The sequence below is a fragment of the Gobio gobio genome, assembly GCF_949357685.1.
Source record: "Gobio gobio genome assembly, chromosome: 24".
In the NCBI taxonomy this organism is placed as follows: domain Eukaryota; kingdom Metazoa; phylum Chordata; class Actinopteri; order Cypriniformes; family Gobionidae; genus Gobio; species Gobio gobio.
Genome location: NC_137120.1, coordinates 37,272,987 through 37,290,241, shown reverse-complemented (window position 1 = coordinate 37,290,241; position 17,255 = coordinate 37,272,987). Strand labels below are relative to the sequence as shown.

General features: G+C 40.1%; 2 long non-coding RNA genes across 3 annotated transcripts; both read right to left on the bottom strand.

Moving 5' to 3' along the window:
• Nucleotides 1-1,246: 1,246 nt before the first annotated feature.
• Nucleotides 1,247-5,516, bottom strand: LOC307120451. Its single transcript, XR_013815797.1, has 3 exons — nt 5,414-5,516; nt 4,080-4,626; nt 1,247-3,924 (listed from the first exon to the last, which is right to left on the bottom strand). It is a non-coding gene; the product is annotated as an uncharacterized lncRNA (long non-coding RNA).
• Nucleotides 5,517-10,937: 5,421 nt separating this feature from the next.
• Nucleotides 10,938-15,019, bottom strand: LOC307121019. Of its 2 annotated transcripts, XR_013815917.1 has the most exons (5): nt 14,938-15,019; nt 14,098-14,223; nt 13,202-13,308; nt 12,738-12,883; nt 10,938-12,578 (listed from the first exon to the last, which is right to left on the bottom strand). It is a non-coding gene; the product is annotated as an uncharacterized lncRNA (long non-coding RNA). The 2 variants fall into 2 exon arrangements; XR_013815918.1 differs by lacking the exon at nt 14,938-15,019 and having other exon boundaries at nt 14,098-14,246.
• Between the last annotated feature and the right edge of the window lie 2,236 nt (nt 15,020-17,255).

The following is a 17,255-nucleotide window of genomic DNA, read 5'->3' as shown; positions in this document are numbered from 1 at the left end:
TGTCGTGGTGAAGAAAGAGCTAAGCCGTAAGGCGAAGCTCTCGATTTACCGGTCAATCTACGTTCCTACTCTCACCTATGGTCATGAGCTTTGGGTCATGACCGAAAGGACAAGATCCCGGATACAGGCGGCCGAAATGAGTTTTCTCCGCAGGGTGGCTGGGCGCTCCCTTAGAGATAGGGTGAGAAGCTCAGTCACTCGGGAGGAACTCGGAGTAGAGCCGCTGCTCCTCCACATCGAGAGGGGACAGCTGAGGTGGCTCGGGCATCTGTTCCGGATGCCTCCTGAACGCCTTCCCGGGAAGGTGTTTCGGGCATGTCCAACCGGGAGGAGGCCCCGGGGAAGACCAAGGACACGCTGGAGGGACTATGTCTCCCGGCTGGCCTTGGAACGCCTCGGTGTCCCCCCGGAAGAGCTAGAAGAAGTGTCTAGGGAGAGGGAAGTCTGGGCATCTCTGCTTAGACTGCTGCCCCCGCGACCCGGCCCCGGATAAGCGGAAGAAGATGGATGGATGGATGGAATTTTTGCTTATTAGTATGGTTGAAGTGGATCATCGAAGGTCAGCAGCAAAGACCATTGGTTAATGAAGTGAGATTAAATACATAAAGTATATTTGTGCAATTTAATATTTTTAATTATTGCAGGTTTGCGTAATATTCTAAGATTGCATTTTACTGTTTTTATTAATTTTGAGGAATACTGAATCTGTTTTTGTGCAAGTGAGATGAGTAAATGCCTGCTCACATTTATTCTAAAACTACAATCAGCGCACACAAACGCCTCCGCACTTACTCACGATTTCTCTCAACATGTGAACAGGAGAGCTGTCAGCCAATAAATGGAAAAACTAAGTAACTTGTGTTACTTATTTGAAAAAGTAACTCAGATATTATGTTGTAAATTTAAAAGCAATGTGTTACGCTACTTTAAAAAAAGTAACACTGATGAACGGCCAAAACGCATCAAATGTTGAAAATGGTGTCAAACAGGCAAACAGAGCTCTATCTCCGACCAGAAAACTTTCCCAAAACATAAGATAAAATATAATTTATCTCAGTAAGAGGTTCAGACAATATTTGTCATTATTCTCTAGTGATTAAAGATGAAGTGTAAAGTAAATTCTTTAAGTACGAATTGGTCATGTAGGCAACAGGCCTGAGTGACTCCAGTTATCAGCTGTCAGCTAGAAGAGTAAATATAGGTTTTAACAGGTGTTCTCACAGACACACAAAGAGAGAGCACATTTCAGTGAACAGACATATCATTTTATTACTAGTACATCTCATAAGCTTGATTAAGTCATTCAAATCAGTTGATATTTAGAAGGATAAATACTGAATAATAACTTGATTAACAACCACTCAAAGGATATACATTGAAGTGGCAGTGATTTCAAGAATCCATCCTGTCACCAAAACATTCTTTGGGTAACCAAAAATGGTTCTTCTATGGGTGTGTTCACACTTGTTTCGCTTGGTTTGTTTGTTCCGGATTTAAAAAACAAACAAACAATAAAACAACAATTTCTAGTCCTCGTAGCGTTCGCATTGGCATTTTAACACTGAACCTTAAGGTATGGAAATATGTTCACAACCTGATTGGTCAGCTTTTACTACGTGTATTTCACGACACAACTTACTGAACATCCAAAACAATGCTGTGTGCTACATTTGATGATATTTTGACCAGCTGAGAACTCGTGAAGATCTTTTAAAGGTCCCATGGCATGGCATTTTTCTATTATTTTATAATGTTTCCTGAGGTGTACTTATATTGTTAGTATGATTTTTACATCATAAAATGTCATAATTTAGAAATAAAAGGCATTTTTTCAATACTAATGTTTGCCCTGTGGCTGAATGCCCTGCTTCAAGAGGCGTGTCTGCTGTGAGACTTCAGTAAAAACGCCCACTGTTGTGATTGGCTGACATCTTTGCATTTGAAATGAGCGGAGGGGGCGTGGTTTAACGAGGTCTACGAGGCACGAACTGCTGCCAGAGAGATGGGTGGACCGGAGTTCACTTCACATCAGTTCTGTCAGTCTCAGTTCAGTGAACTGTTTTAGTTACAGCATATACTTCAGGTTATTAGTCTATTTCTAGTCGGAGGGGCTGTCACTCATGTCAGAAAGTTAGTAACTTTAGTAAATTATGGATCAGCGCTGACTCGAGACGCGAACCGTTTAGAACGATTCAGTCCGATTTGGTGAACTGGTTCGGTTCACTAAAAAGAACCAATTCAAAAGAATGATTGGTTCGCAAACCGGACATCACGGAGACGGAGCGATTGCTAACAAAGTTATTTATAGTAACTACTGAGTTATGAGAGCGTTGTCAGTCAGCGCGAGTATATTGTGTATCTGAGAGTTCTGAATAAACACGAGTCCCAGTCACGCCGAGTCCGTCTTCATCATTATTACCAACTTTGTAACACATGCAAAGTACCATTACAGCTGTCAAGATGAACGAATTACGAGTAAGTGTTGATAGCATTATTTTTAGATATGTTCCTATCAAGCGTCAGTGACGCGCATTGAGTACACAGCGCAAACAAAGACACAACAGCAGTAATCGAATGTAATCCAGTTTATTGTGGGGATAGCTGGCTAGCCTAGCCGGATATGCTCACGCTTACCCCCCTTCTGCTTAATCTCACGCCGCGTTTGGAGCCTCCGCTGTGGGCCAGATGCAGCCCGAGCTTCGTGTGCGTGAAGTTTATTTCTAAAGATGTTACTCTGCTGATGTTGAGCAGAAACTCACGACTGTATGCACATTTTAGAACAGATAGACGCGACGAGGACGTACAAAAACACTGACTCACAAGATAGAAAACACGAAAACACCGCTCTGTCTGGAGAGAGAGAAGCCGCTGCGTGTGCACGAATAATAAATAATTAGTTACACATCAGAAATCACTGATCACAGATCAGAAGGAACTGAAAAAAGACAAATGTTTTCATTTGTACATCCAAACACTGAGCAACTGCCAGCATTCACTCGTTCACAGCCCATGATCTCTCGAGCGTTTGCATGGGCGTGCCAGATTCTCTGGGTGGAGGAAAGAGAGGTAACCGTTCCTGCTTGGACGTCAAACCAGGAGACTTCAGGATTGGCTCGTCTGGCCTGACATTTTCTCAAAGGCAGAGAAAGACAGCCACAACTCGGGTTTACACCGATCAACATTTCTATCCATTTGGGGACAATATTCAGGCTAGGGGAACTCATATTAATGTTGAAAATCCTCATAAAATGAAAATGTCATGCCATGGGACCTTTAAAATGTGTAAAGGAGTCAAAACAACGGTAGGAATCCCTCCGTCACACACACAAATGAAGATCTGCTGCGAGGAAACGCGGTTCTATCCTTTTTAGGGTCGCATCTTGTGAAATCATGTCCCGTTTTTGGTTTATGTCTTTTGATTAATTTTACATTCAAAACACCCCAGAGTTTGTTTGGAAGTGGACCGAAACCCATCTTTTCAGGGGTCTCGGCCCGCTTTTTTGATGCGCAACAGGGTTCAGATGGCAGCGTTCACTCTTATTAAAATGAACCACACTAACAGAGCAATCGCACCATGGTTTGTTTTAATCCAACCAAACATGCCAAGTGTGAACACACCCTAAGGCATTCCTGCGAAAAACACCCTTGGAACCTTTATTTTTAAGAGTGTACATCCCTCCAAAATTCAGCTATTTATACGTTTTTAGAAAAAGCCATGAGTGGGTGAGTAGTGATGGAGACGGAGGGGCTGCTGCACTCGACATCATCCTGTCTATGTCCTCCACCGCGTCTCACTTTTCGTCCGCAGAACAACAACAGTCGACTTGGGAAGTGGTCACATTTCCCACTAATACAGCTGTCGTAAATAGTCACAACGACAAGCGACAAGGCACTGAAGACAAAGATCAAGACAAAACCTAAATACTGAAAGAAAGAAAAACACATTCGTTGAATTTGTATACATCAGATATAATTTGTCATTTTCCCTTTCCGACATATTGTGAGGTCAAGGACTAATTTAATATTTCCTTTATGATATGACAGTAACAGAATAAGCTCATCCAGTATATGATATTTACCCGAGATTGATGAATATATTTGCGAGTCAATTCTTGTAGCTCCATCTCCCTTCGTGTCCCTTCAGTGGGTTTACACCACTGTAATGTTAGCGCCTCATCAAAAACAGAAACTCCCTCCCAGTCTGTCATGGCACAGGCAACATAATCTCCATGAAGTAACAAGAAGAAAATCCACATTGCAGGTGGAATCAGACAAAATATGAAAGTTTTAGCACAGCTCGTCCGTGTATCATCTTCCACTCCTATAGGGCAATGAAACCACCCATATCTAAGAGGCCTTAGAAGGTGGAACATTATGACAAAAAAAATAAAAGAAGGTCCAATGAAGATGGACACTGCTAGCACTGTATTCTGATCATTTCTGCACGTGCATGGTAATTTGAATATAAAAATGATATACAAAAATGTGATTAAATAAACGGTCAACACAAAAGAGCCTAAAACAGCACAGCGTTTCAGAAACATTTCACTGCGTTTCTCTTGAAATATCTTGAAGGAAGGAAGTTTGATGAAGCTTTTGGCTGCTTCTTTCACTATCGACAGATTCCTTCAAAAGAAGAAGATGAGAATTATTAATCATATCAGGAGAATGAAGCATATGGTCTTGAACATTTCAATAGAACATTTCCCTCTTAAAAATACAGATCATGTATTTGCATTGATGGTTCCATGATGAAACGTTAACATTCATAGAGCTTTTCCATTGCACTAAAGGTTTTTTATATCAGAAAAAGTTCTTGACACTAAGAAAAAAATGTTCTTTGACTGGTAGGTTCTTTACCAAACTATGGCATTGCAATGAAAACCTCCTTTTGGAACTTTTTAAAGTGTACAGAACACAAATTAATAAGGTCTAATCTATAAGACGATATCCCAAATATCAAAGCTAAAATATGCCATTCCCACACCTAAAATATTTTTTTTTACAGTCACTGTTATGCAAAATGAAAACCTATACATTGCAGTCATCACAAAACTTAACATAGCACAGTTTTATTATTAGTAGACTATAAAACATTTCTATACAAGCCCCTCAGTCAAATATAATTTATGCAATGTGTCAAACCGTTAACCCAACTCGCTTGGGACTTATCTCAAAGTATTTGAGGGGATTTTTGACTTGTAATGTAATTGTACAATTGTTTGTTTAAACATAATGTAAACTTTCTACACCCTCATGCTAGCGTTTTAGTGTTACCTCAGAGAGCATAATAAAAAAACATACAAAAGCATTTCTAAGGCAAGTCGATACCTGTGGCACATGACAAGACAAAATGACTTTATGAATTTGACTTTTCCTGAATCGCATCATAAAATCTCAAATAATAACTTACCTGAAGCTAGTTTGAATTCTCTTCAATGTAAGTAACTTTCAGAGTCTGCTGTAGTGCTCTATACTGTACGTTTACCACGTTCTCTTCTCTTTGGAGAAACCACACATTTCTTCCAAACTGCTCCTCCTTTAAGTAGAACAGACAGTGCTTCAGGTTACACAAGCCCGCATGCGCACAAGTGTTTTGCAGGACCATTGGCACATGGGCATGAAAACTTTACATCCATCAATTCCTACAATACATTTACAGTAAATCTCAGTGGAACAGACGTTATAATATTTTTAGTAACACAAGGTCCCATTTGTTAATGTCAGCTGATGCATTAAGTAACATTTACTAACAATGAGCAATACATTTGTTACAGTATTAATTTGTTAGAGTTCATTAATAAACACACAACTCTCCATTGTTAGTTCGTGGTATCTCAGGTCAATAAAAGGGATAGTTCACCCAAAATTGAAAATTCTGTCTTCATTTACTCACCCTCAAGTTGTTCCACACCTGTATGAGTTTCTTTGTTCTGCTGAAGAGTGTTTGTAACCAAGAAGATAGAGCAACCATTGGCTACCATAGTAGGGAAAAAATACTGCTCTATCTGCTTGGTTACAAACATTCTTCAAAATATCTTCTTTTGTGTTCAGCAGAACAAAGAAACTCATACAGGTTTGGAACAACTTGAGGATGAGTAAATGATGAAAGAAATTAAATTTTTGGGTGAACTATCCCTTTAATTAATATTAACAGACACAGTCAACTGTTAGTAAAACAAATGTAAACGTTCACCATCCTCAACCTTTGAGAGCATAAAAAAACAACGTATGAAAATATTTCCGATTCAAGACAATACCTACAACCAGTTTGAACTCATTTCAATGTGAGCAACTTTCAGAGTCTGCAGCTCACAGCTCTATACGTGTAGCTGCATGTTCTCTTTTTTGTTGAAAATATTAAAAAACACATTCCTTACAAACTGCTCATCCTTACATTTCGCAGCATTTATATCTGTCGGAAATGATCTAAAAGCGGACATTGAGCTGAGTCTGAGCCTACACGTATCCCATCACAAGGAATGGGTGCTAGCATCAGTGACAGGTGAAGTACAGACAGCGGGTTGTTCATGTGTTAGGGCCAGGACACTGTTGTAGTCATGCAGAAGCACATTTGTAGAAGGTCAGTAAAGTAAGGACAATTAAGGACACGGAAATTGTATTGTTTATTGCATTGTGATATTATTAATTAACTAATAAATGTACTAAAATAAAATGTTTAGTGTGTGTCATTCATGTTGCAAATGTTGCTTCACAGTAACCTTCACTTAACCCTTGTGGCACCATCTGATAATTTTTTAAAAAAAATTATCATTTTGAAACCTTGCCAATGATCCGAAAAACACTTAGCCTCTTCACTAACTAGCACACAAAATACCATTGGTATACTACTTGCACCGCCTCACCGGAAGTTGTACCCACATTCTTTTTTACAGTACCGCCCCACCGAAACAGGTGGATACAAATCATTTTTAATTGAAAATGTTTTTTTCAGGTTTATACATCCAAATTGAATAGCCAATTTAAGTTGGGAAACAATATGTGGTATTTATAATGTCACCCTTACTGTTTATCTAACAGTTTAAATGTACATAAAAATAGATGGATTTTAGGAAGGCGGTCCCTCATAAAGGTTCATCATATTTGGGGGTGCTTGGCGTCATAAAGTTTGAAAACCCCTGCCTTAAGCAACCTCTGAAGGTATAGTTCGGGGAACACGCCTAGAAATGCTATACCTGTAGTTAAGTTATACCTTTAGAGTCTTCGTAGCGCGCTAAGAGACAACGTTATTGGGAAATGCAGCCCTGGTCATTAGCAGGTCTTAACAATAGGTAAATACAACCTTAGATGTACAACAACAAATTACATATTACACCATGTAATTTTTTTATGTGTATTCACAAAATATACGGATTGGCTGAACACACGAAAACGCATGGGTGTCGTTTTCAGATAATCACTTTGTGACGTGGTTTTAAAAAAATAGCGGCCAGATCCATCTGGAGGAAACGCAGATACGATACAACATTTTACGAATACAGCCAAACACACCCTATGATTCAATTGCTTGCAGAGCCACACATGAAGGAATCATTCCCATTCTTCTGTATAAGGTTGCTTCAGGTCTGTGGGCATTTGTTTATGAACAACTTGTTGTCTGTGGTCTGAATGCTCCAGACTAGCAAACTGCCAAAACGTCTTCTTTTATAGTGGTGATAACACTTTCTAATGATCAATTAATCAAAGACATTTGATTAACAGCTACTTACCCTCTTAATTCCTTTAGAAGCAGTAAGGGTGTACTTAGATTGTCACCCATGGCTTTTCAATTTTGGCTTAATTTTTGTTAAATAAATAATGACATATGTTGTTGTTCACCTGAGGTTGTATTTACCTAATTTTAAAACCTGCCATGGACCAGCTGTATTTTTATTATGTGATGATACATAAAACTACAGACAGTGTAATTTCCTTTTTACATGACTGTACAAGCAGCAGACATTACACAATACTGCAGTAACACTTTAGAATACTGTTGCGTCATTAATGAATAACAGCACAGAAACAAATGAGTAATAGACCACATCCTGCCCTTAGACATTTGGACAATGGACATATTACACATATGGACTGAGATCATCCGTAGGGGAATCACAACACATGGGCACCTAAGGGCTGACCTTCTGGGCATACACACAAGTGCTAGACCTAGTGTTGGATGCCTTTACCACGTCTGACAGCCTGACTCCATGCAGGGTTCACCATGTGGGGAACTCACCTGTGTAGCAGATAGCGCACGTATCCCGACCTTGGAGGGGAGTAGCTCTGCAAGCGAGACACCAAGCGAGTCCCCAGAGTTACTGGCTACTTGTGGCGAGTACACGGAAGGACACAGGCTCTTCTCTGAGATTATAAAACCTTGTGTTAGGTGTCGCCCAGCCCACAGCTCTACATATGTCTGTCAGCGAGGCACCTCAGTATGGATTGAGCCCTCAACCCAAGGGGGCACGGCTGGTCTTGGGCCTGATATGCCAGGAGTATGGCGTCCACTATCCAGTGGGCCAACCTCTGCGTGGAGTCAGCTTTTTCCTTCAGCAAGGGCTGGTTCTGCCTCCTCAAGGGGACCACCAAGGTGAGGTCCCAAGAGGGTACATGGCAAGGGTTGGAAGGATTTAACCTTCTCACATCCCTCAGGAACCTAATGATCAGGTCGTGGTTTCCCATGCACTTACCATTTACTGCATCACAATGTGCGGCGATAGCGGCAACATACACTCTCAGGGTGGAGGGAGAAAGCCTTCGCTCCAACCCTTCTTGCAGGAAGGAAAGGAGAGCTCTGATTGGACACTTTTGGGGGTCTTCTCAGTGAGAAGAGCACCATTCAATGAACAGGCTCCACTTCTCTCGTTGAAGTGATAGTGTCTACCACTGCAGTGCACCATACGTGGAGATTCCAGAGGTTTGGGCAAGGGTGCCATAGGATGCCCTGTCTCTGAGAAAGCAGGTCCTTCCTCAGAGGAATCAGCTAGGGAGGGGCTGTCGCAAGGAGCATTAGTTCTGGGAACCAGGTCCGGTTTGGCCAGTACAGCGCAACTAACAAGACCTGCTCCTTGTCCTCCCTGACCATGCATAATGTCTGTGTGAGAAGGCTCACTTGGGGAAACACATACTTGAATAGGCCAGTGCATACGTGCCGAGAATGCGTCTACAAATCAGCTGGACTGCCTGTCGACTGCACAATTGAGCTTGCCCAGAATGTGAACAGAGCAAAGTGACCTTAAATGCTTCTGACTCCAGAGGAGGAGATGGCAGGTAAGTTGCGACATGAGACCAGGTCCAGGGTGGTTGATGTACACAACGGCCACAGTGTTGCCTGTCTGGACCAGCACATGCTTGCCCTGTAGCAGTGATTTGAAGCGGCATAGAGCAAGTCATACTGCTAGAAACTCGAGGCAGTCGAGGTCCTGTCCAGGAGCCAGAGGATGCATGCCCGTTGCACATGGCCCCGCAGCAGGTGGTGGAGGCATCTGCTGAGACAACAACATGCGCATGAACTGTCTGTGTCGAGGGAGAATCAAGACATGAAAGTATCTTGGTGTTGAATGCATTCGAAAATGCATCTCTGCATCAACATTTTGAACAGGAGCTTGAATACAATGAAGAATGGGCTGTAAAACACTGACCTCATGTCGGCTGGAGGTCCTGGCTCTATCACGTCATTCGCCAGTAGGACTGCGATCTCTGCAGCAAGGACAGGAGCATCCTCGCAATGAGTATTGCAATATAGAACATTCAACTGTACCGGTTCTAAAACCATTTATCACCACCATGATGGCAACCCCCCAAAAAAAACCAACATAACAGAAACTCTTCTAAATTAGCAAAGCTAAACATTAAAACACTAGTAAATATCTCCCACTTAACATTAATCTTGCACACATTTTTTTTTATTATATTACATTATATAACACTTCATTTTTAGCATTTTCTCTTCCTTTCAAGTGTCATGGCAAAGCATGCTGGGAAATAGAAATCCCAGACCAGTTTCAGTTAAATTTAAGTTGTGGGAACAATGGGTGTGTCAACTGCCAAGCTAATTCCACACCAGTTATCGCAGTTCCCGACAATTCTCCCTTCGCCACGAGTTTGATTAACAGGCGATCTGACCAATTACATTGCCGAATGGTAAATGGTAAATGGACTGCATTTATATAGCGCTTTTAACAGACCTACGGCCATCCAAAGCGCTTTACATTTTGCCTCACATTCACCCATTCACACACTCATTCATACACCGACGGCGGTGTCAGCCATGCAAGGCGCCATCCAGCTCGTCGGGAGCAGCTGGGGTTAGGTGTCTTGCTCATGGACACCTCGACACTTGGTCAGGTGGAACCGGGGATCGAACCACCAACCTTCCGGTTTGTAGACAACCTACATGAACCACTGAGAATCGCCCGGTTTGTCCGACAAAGCAGTCAGGAGAGTTAGTAGATTAACATCGGTGGATTTGAACTTGAAAAACAGTGTTTACTGACGTCTTTCAGCGGTTGAAACAACATATCTTTTAGTGTTCATTCATGTTAATTTGATGCTTATCAATGAACTAGAAGGAAGAGATAATCGGTTCACGAGCAGCTTTAACTGAGGCGCTACAGCGATCACGACACATTAAAGAGCCACAAAACGCTATTTGTGGTTTACATTTATTAAAAAATGACAACATTTTTAAGTTGAGACTTTGTTTCATATCAAAAGTAACTTGCTCTGTCCTGGTTGTCGGCGTGTTGTCAGCGTCCTCTTTGCTCCGCGATGTACTTTCCATACAGCCAACAATAATTATGTACACCACAGACCATGAGGAATCTCTAACATCCATGAAACCTTTCCTTTGCACAAATTAATTTTTTTTTTAGGGGACTTTACAGTTAAGACCCATGGAACAGATATGGTGAATAAAGACCAGGAGTCGGATATATAATCAATTGAAGAACATTTTACTGAAGAATAGTTTGCAGTTTCATCAGCAGAAGAAGCTTCAAAACTCAAGAAGTAAGGAGTTTGTAGGCCACTCTGCTGTACACACTCAATACAGCAGGAATTACAGAGGTCACTACATCATCACGTCAGTTGAATGATTCTGATTGGTTAAGGCATAGATCAATTAGAACATTTCCACATATGGGCTGTGAGTCAGAAGAATATCTCCACTGATTATCTGGATGACAGTTGGTCACTTCGCCTCTATACGTGCCAGTTGTTAACCTCAGAATGTCCTGTAACAAAAGAGTGCTGAGACACACACACCGATACACAGCTTGCCCATTTGGTCGATCTCTAGGAAACTTCCCCAAAACATACTGGTAAGATACATTTTTCTCAGTAAGAGGTTCAGACGGTATTCGTCCTTATTCTCTAGTGATTAAAGATGAAGTGTAAAGTAAATTCTTTAACTTTGAATTGGTCACAAAGAGAGAGCATGTTTTAGTGGACAGACATGTAATTTTATAACTAGTAAATCTCATTAGATTGACAAAGTCATTCAGATCATTTGATTTTTAGAAGGAGAAATACTGATTAATAACTTGATTAACAACCACTTAAAGGATATACATTGAAGCAGCAGAAAAAGGTTCTTTGAGGAACCAAAAAAATGGTTCTGCTATGGGTGTGTTCACACTTGTAGTTCGGCTCGCTTGTTTTGTTTGGTCCGGATCGAAAAACAATTATTGTCCTGGTCCTCTTAGCGTTCACATTGGCATTTTAACACCGACCCTTAAGATATTGAACCTTAAGGCATGGGGATATGTTGGTTGGCTTTTATTACGTGTGTTTCGTGTCAGAACTTACCGAAAATCCGAAACAATGCTGTGTGCTGCATGGGCCTACATAAGATGGTATTTTGACCATCTGAGAACTTGGGAAGAGTTTATAAAATGTGTAAAGGAGTCAAAACGGTTTCAGGAATCCCTCCGTCACAAACACAAATGAAGATCTGCTGCGAGGAGACACGGTTCTGATGCCTGTACTGAACTGTGATGGGCAAAAACAGGTATGCTTGAGCATTCTGTCCTTTTTAGGGTTGCATCTTATGACATCGTGTCCCGTTTTTTGGTTCGTTTTTTTGGTCTGTGTTGCATTCATATTTCATTCAAACCGCACCAGACTTTGTTTGGAGGCCCATCTTTTCAGGGGTCTTGGTCCACTTGACTGGTGTACAACAGGGTTCAGATGGCAGCGTTCATACTTATTCAAATGAGCCGCACCAACAGAGTAATCGCACCAGGGTTTGTTTTAATCAAGTGTGAACACACCCCAAGGCATTCCTGCGAAAAACACCCTTGGAACCTTTATTTTTCAGAGTGTACATCCCTCCAAATTTCAGCTGGTTATTCGTTTTTAGAAAAAGCCAAAAGTGGGTGGGTAGTGATGGAGGAGGTGGGGCTGCTGCACTCGACATCATCCTGTCTATTTTCTCCGCGTCTCACTTTTCGTCCGCAGAACAACAACAGTCGACTTGGGCAGTGGTCACATTTCCCACTAATGCAGCTGTCGTAAATAGTCACAACGACAAGCGACAAGGCACTGAAGACAAAGATCAAGACAAAACCTAAATGCTGAAAGATAGAAATAAATTAGTTGAATTTGTATACATGGGATATAATTTGTGTCATTTTCCCTTTCCGACATATTGTGACACAGGTCAAGGACTAATTTAATATTTCCTTCATGATATGACAGTAACAGAATAAGCTCATACAGTATTTGATATTTACCCGAGATTGATGAATATATTTGCGAGTCAATTCTTGTAGTGCCATCTCACTTCGTGTCCCTTCAGTGGGTTTACACCACTGTAATGTTAGCGCCTCATCAAAAACAGAAACTCCCTCCCAGTCCGTCATGGCACAGGCAACATAATCTCCATGAAGTAACAAGAAGAAAATCCACATTACAGGTGGAATCAGACAAAACATGAAAGTTTTGGCAAAGCTCTTCTGAGTATCATCTTCCACTCTTTCAGGGCAATAAAACCAGCCATATCTAACAGGCCTTAGAAGGTGGAACATTATGACAAAAAAAATAAAAGAAGGTCCAATGAAGATGGACCCTGTAATCGCTACATTCTGTTCATTTCTGCACGGGCATGTGAATTGATAAACCACTGCATACAAAACTGTGATTAACCAAATGGTCAAAACAAAGGCTAAAGCAGCACAACGGATCTGGGACATTTTACTTTGTTTCCCTTGAAATAACATATTCTGAGGGAAGTTTGATGATGCTTTTGGCTGCTTCTGCAGCTTTTAATCCGGTTCAAAAGCTCTCCGTAGTCTCGACAGATTCCTTTAAATGAAGAAGATGAGAATTATTAATCATATCAGGAGAATGAAGCATATGGTCTTAAACATATCAATAGAACATTTTACTCTTAAAAAAACAGATTATGTATTTGCATTGATGGTTCCATGATGAAACGTTAACATTCATAGAGCCTTTCCATTGCACTAAAGGTTCTTTATATCAGAAAAAGTTTTTTTGACTAAGAAAAAACTGTTCTTTGACTGGTTAGGTTCTTTACCAAACTATGGCATTGCAATGAAAACCTCATTTTGGAACTTTTTAAAGTGTACAGAACACAAATTAATAAGGTCTAATCTATAAGACGATATCCCAAATATTTAAGCTAAAAATGCCATTCCCACACCTAAAATATATATATTTTTTTACAGTCACTGTTATGCAAAATGAAAACCTATACATCGTAGTCATCACAAAACTTAACATAGCACAGTTTTATCATTAGTAGACTATAAAACATTTCTATACAAGCCCCTCAGTCAAATATAATTTATGCAATGTGTCAAACCGTTAACCCAACTCACTTGGGACTTCTCAAAGTATTTGATGGGACTTTTGACTTGTAATGTAATTGTACAATTGTTTGTTTAAACATAATGTAAACTTTCTACACCCTCATGCTAGCGTTTTAGTGCTTCCTCAGAGAGCATAATAAAAAAACATACAAAAGCATTTCTAAGGCAAGTCGATACCTGTGGCACATGACAAGACAAAATGACTTTATGAATTTGACTTTTCCTGAAACGCATCATAAAATCTCATATAACAACTTACCTGAAACTAGTTTGAATTCTCTTCGATGTAAGTAACTTTCAGAGTCTGCTGCAGTGCTCTATACTGTACGTTTACCACGTTCTCTTCTCTTTGGAGAAACCACACATTTCTTCCAAACTGCTCCTCCTTTAAGTAGAACAGACAGTGCTTCAGGTTACACAAGCCATCATGCGCACATGTGTTTTGCAGGACCATTGGCACATGGGCATGAAAACTTTACATCCATCAATTCCTACAATACATTTACAGTAAATCTCAGTGGAACAGACGTTATAATATTTTTAGTAACACAAGGTCCCATTTGTTAATGTCAGCTGATGCATTAAGTAACATTTACTATCAATGAGCAATACATTTGTTACAGTATTAATTTGTTAGAGTTCATTAATAAACACACAACTGTCCATTGTTAGTTCATGGTATCTCAGGTCCATTAAAAGGATAGTTCACCCAAAAATTAAAATTCTGTCTTCATTTACTCACCCTCAAGTTGTTCCACACCTGTATGAGTTTCTTTGTTCTGCTGAACACAAAAGAAGATATTTTGAAGAGTAACCAAGCATATAGAGCAACCATTGACTACCATAGTAGGGGAAAAAATACTATGGTAGTCAATGGTTGCTCTATCTGCTTGGTTACAAACATTCTTCAAAATATCTTCTTTTGTATTCAGCAGAACAAAGAAACTCATACAGGTTTGGATCAACTTGAGGGTGAGTAAATGATGAAAGAAATTACATTTTTGGGTGAACTATCCCTTTAATTAATATTAACAGACACAGTCAACTGTTAGTAAAACAAATGTAAATTTTCACCATCCTCAACTTGTTAATTGCCTACCTTTGAGAGCATAAAAACCAACGTATGAAAACATTTCCGATTCAAGACAATAACTGCAATCAGTTTGAATTCTTTTCAATGTGAGCAACTTTCAGAGTCTTCAGCTCACAGCTCTATACGTGTAGCTGCATGTTCTCTTTTTTGTTGAAAATATTAAAAAACACATTCCTTACAAACTGCTCATCCTTACTTTTTGCAGCATTTATCAACAGGTTTCAGGTTACACAAGCCCCCAAATGTTGGAGTGATTCTACGCCACTTTTCATGGGCATGAAAATTTGACATCCATCAATGCTTACAATACATATACAGGAAATCTCAGCGAAACAGACGTTATAATATTTTTAGTAATGCTTTACAATAAGGTCCCATTCAGTTCATGCATTAACTAATATTTACTAACAATGAGCAATACATTTGTTACAGTACTTATTTGTTAGAGTTCATTAATAAACACACAACTGTTCATTGTTAATTCATGGTATCTCAGGTCCATTGATTAATATTAACAGACACAGTCATGTGAAAAAGAAAGGACACCTTTTAGATTTGTATGGTTTTATGTATCAGTAATATAACCAAAATCATCTGGGCTGGATTTCCCGAAAACCTTCTTAACACTACGTCGTTCTTAAGTTATACCTTAAGGTGTATCTTAACATTAATACGTGTTTCCCGAAACTATCTTAGTTAAGTATGCCTTCTGTAAGTCATATTTTTGTAGGGTTGGTCTGGACCACTCTTAGCTATACTTTATCACTATTGACTGTTCATTCCGATAATGGCCACTGATCCTTTACATCCCAGTCTATAAGAATATAATTCTGCTAATTTAAGTGTTTTCATGCAAAGAATACAATTGTCATTACACTGATGGTTGTTAGCTTTTTTGTATTATATTATCCAAAGGTACATCAGCTTGCAAACAATTATGGAGTCTATTTAAAGGGAATGATTGTGGAGAGGAGTTTGGTCAAACTATATGGCAGTGATACAGTGAATAGGCCTAGTTGTGCTAAATAAAAGATGGAGCCGTCCGCGGAGCAATTTCTATGTGCACTATTTCATCCGTGAAAACCTTAGTCCCCTGGCTACCATGTCAGAATCTGCAATTCAAAATAAATTTTAATTCAGCAGCTTTTAGATCTTGTTGGTCTGACTTTGTCAAGACAAACCCGACGGAGCTTAGCCCTGAAATTCATCAGCTGCTATCACTCTTCTGTCTTTTTTCTCCGCTATAGGAGCTGTTGATTATGTTTTGCGTGTTGCGCTTTTATTGAGATCATACAATAAAATAAATTAGTGATTTACACCAATAATATGATGTGGGCAATTAACCCTGCTTGTGAAGTAAATGAAGACTATGGCAAAATATATTATGATAGTATAAATGGTAGCTTATACTGCCAGTTAGTGTAGCAGGTTGATTCATGATTCGTTTGGACATGAGAGGATGCGGATTCGCACAATCATTTCAAAATTATATAAAATATCCATGGTTGGATTTAGTTTGCAATTTGGATTATATTTATAAGATCTCACGAGTCCTGATAAATGCAATTTCAACTATTTCTGAAGAGCTTCTATTATAAAGAATCCGCTTTAACTTTAGCGGGATCGGGACGAATCTCTCCCTCGGCTATGACGAAACCCAGAAACGAAACCGACTCCTTGTGGAACTCGCACTTCTCCGCCTTAACAAAGAGCTGATTCTCTAACAACCGTTGTAAAACCTGGCGAACATGCTGGGTGTGTATCTGCATTGAGGGAGAAAAGATGAGAATGTCATCGAGATACACAAAGACAAATTTGTTAATCATGTCACCCAGCACTTCATTGACCATGGTTTGGAAGACAGCCGGTGCGTTACAAAGGCAGAACGGAAGAACGCAGTATTCCCAGTGCCCTGATGGTGTATTAAAAGCTGTCTTCCACTCATCGCCCTCTTTGATACGTACCAAGTGATAAGCGTTGTGCAGATCTAACTTGGTAAACACGTGCGCTCCCTGTAATAACTCGAACGCTGATGACATTAAAGGCAAGGGGTACTTATTCTTAACAGTAATGTCATTCAGCCCTCTATAATCAATGCATGGACGAAGAGACCCGTCCTTCTTTTTGACAAAGAAAAATCCAGCGCCAGCTGGAGACGAGGAGCGGCGAATGAGACCGGCATTAAGAGATTCATTAATGTACTTATCCATAGCTTCTCTCTCTGGTTTAGATAGGGAAAATATGCGACCCTTAGGCGGAGAAGTGTCTTAGAGAATTTTGATCTCGCAATCGTACGACCGGTGAGGAGGTAGGGAAGCAGTCCG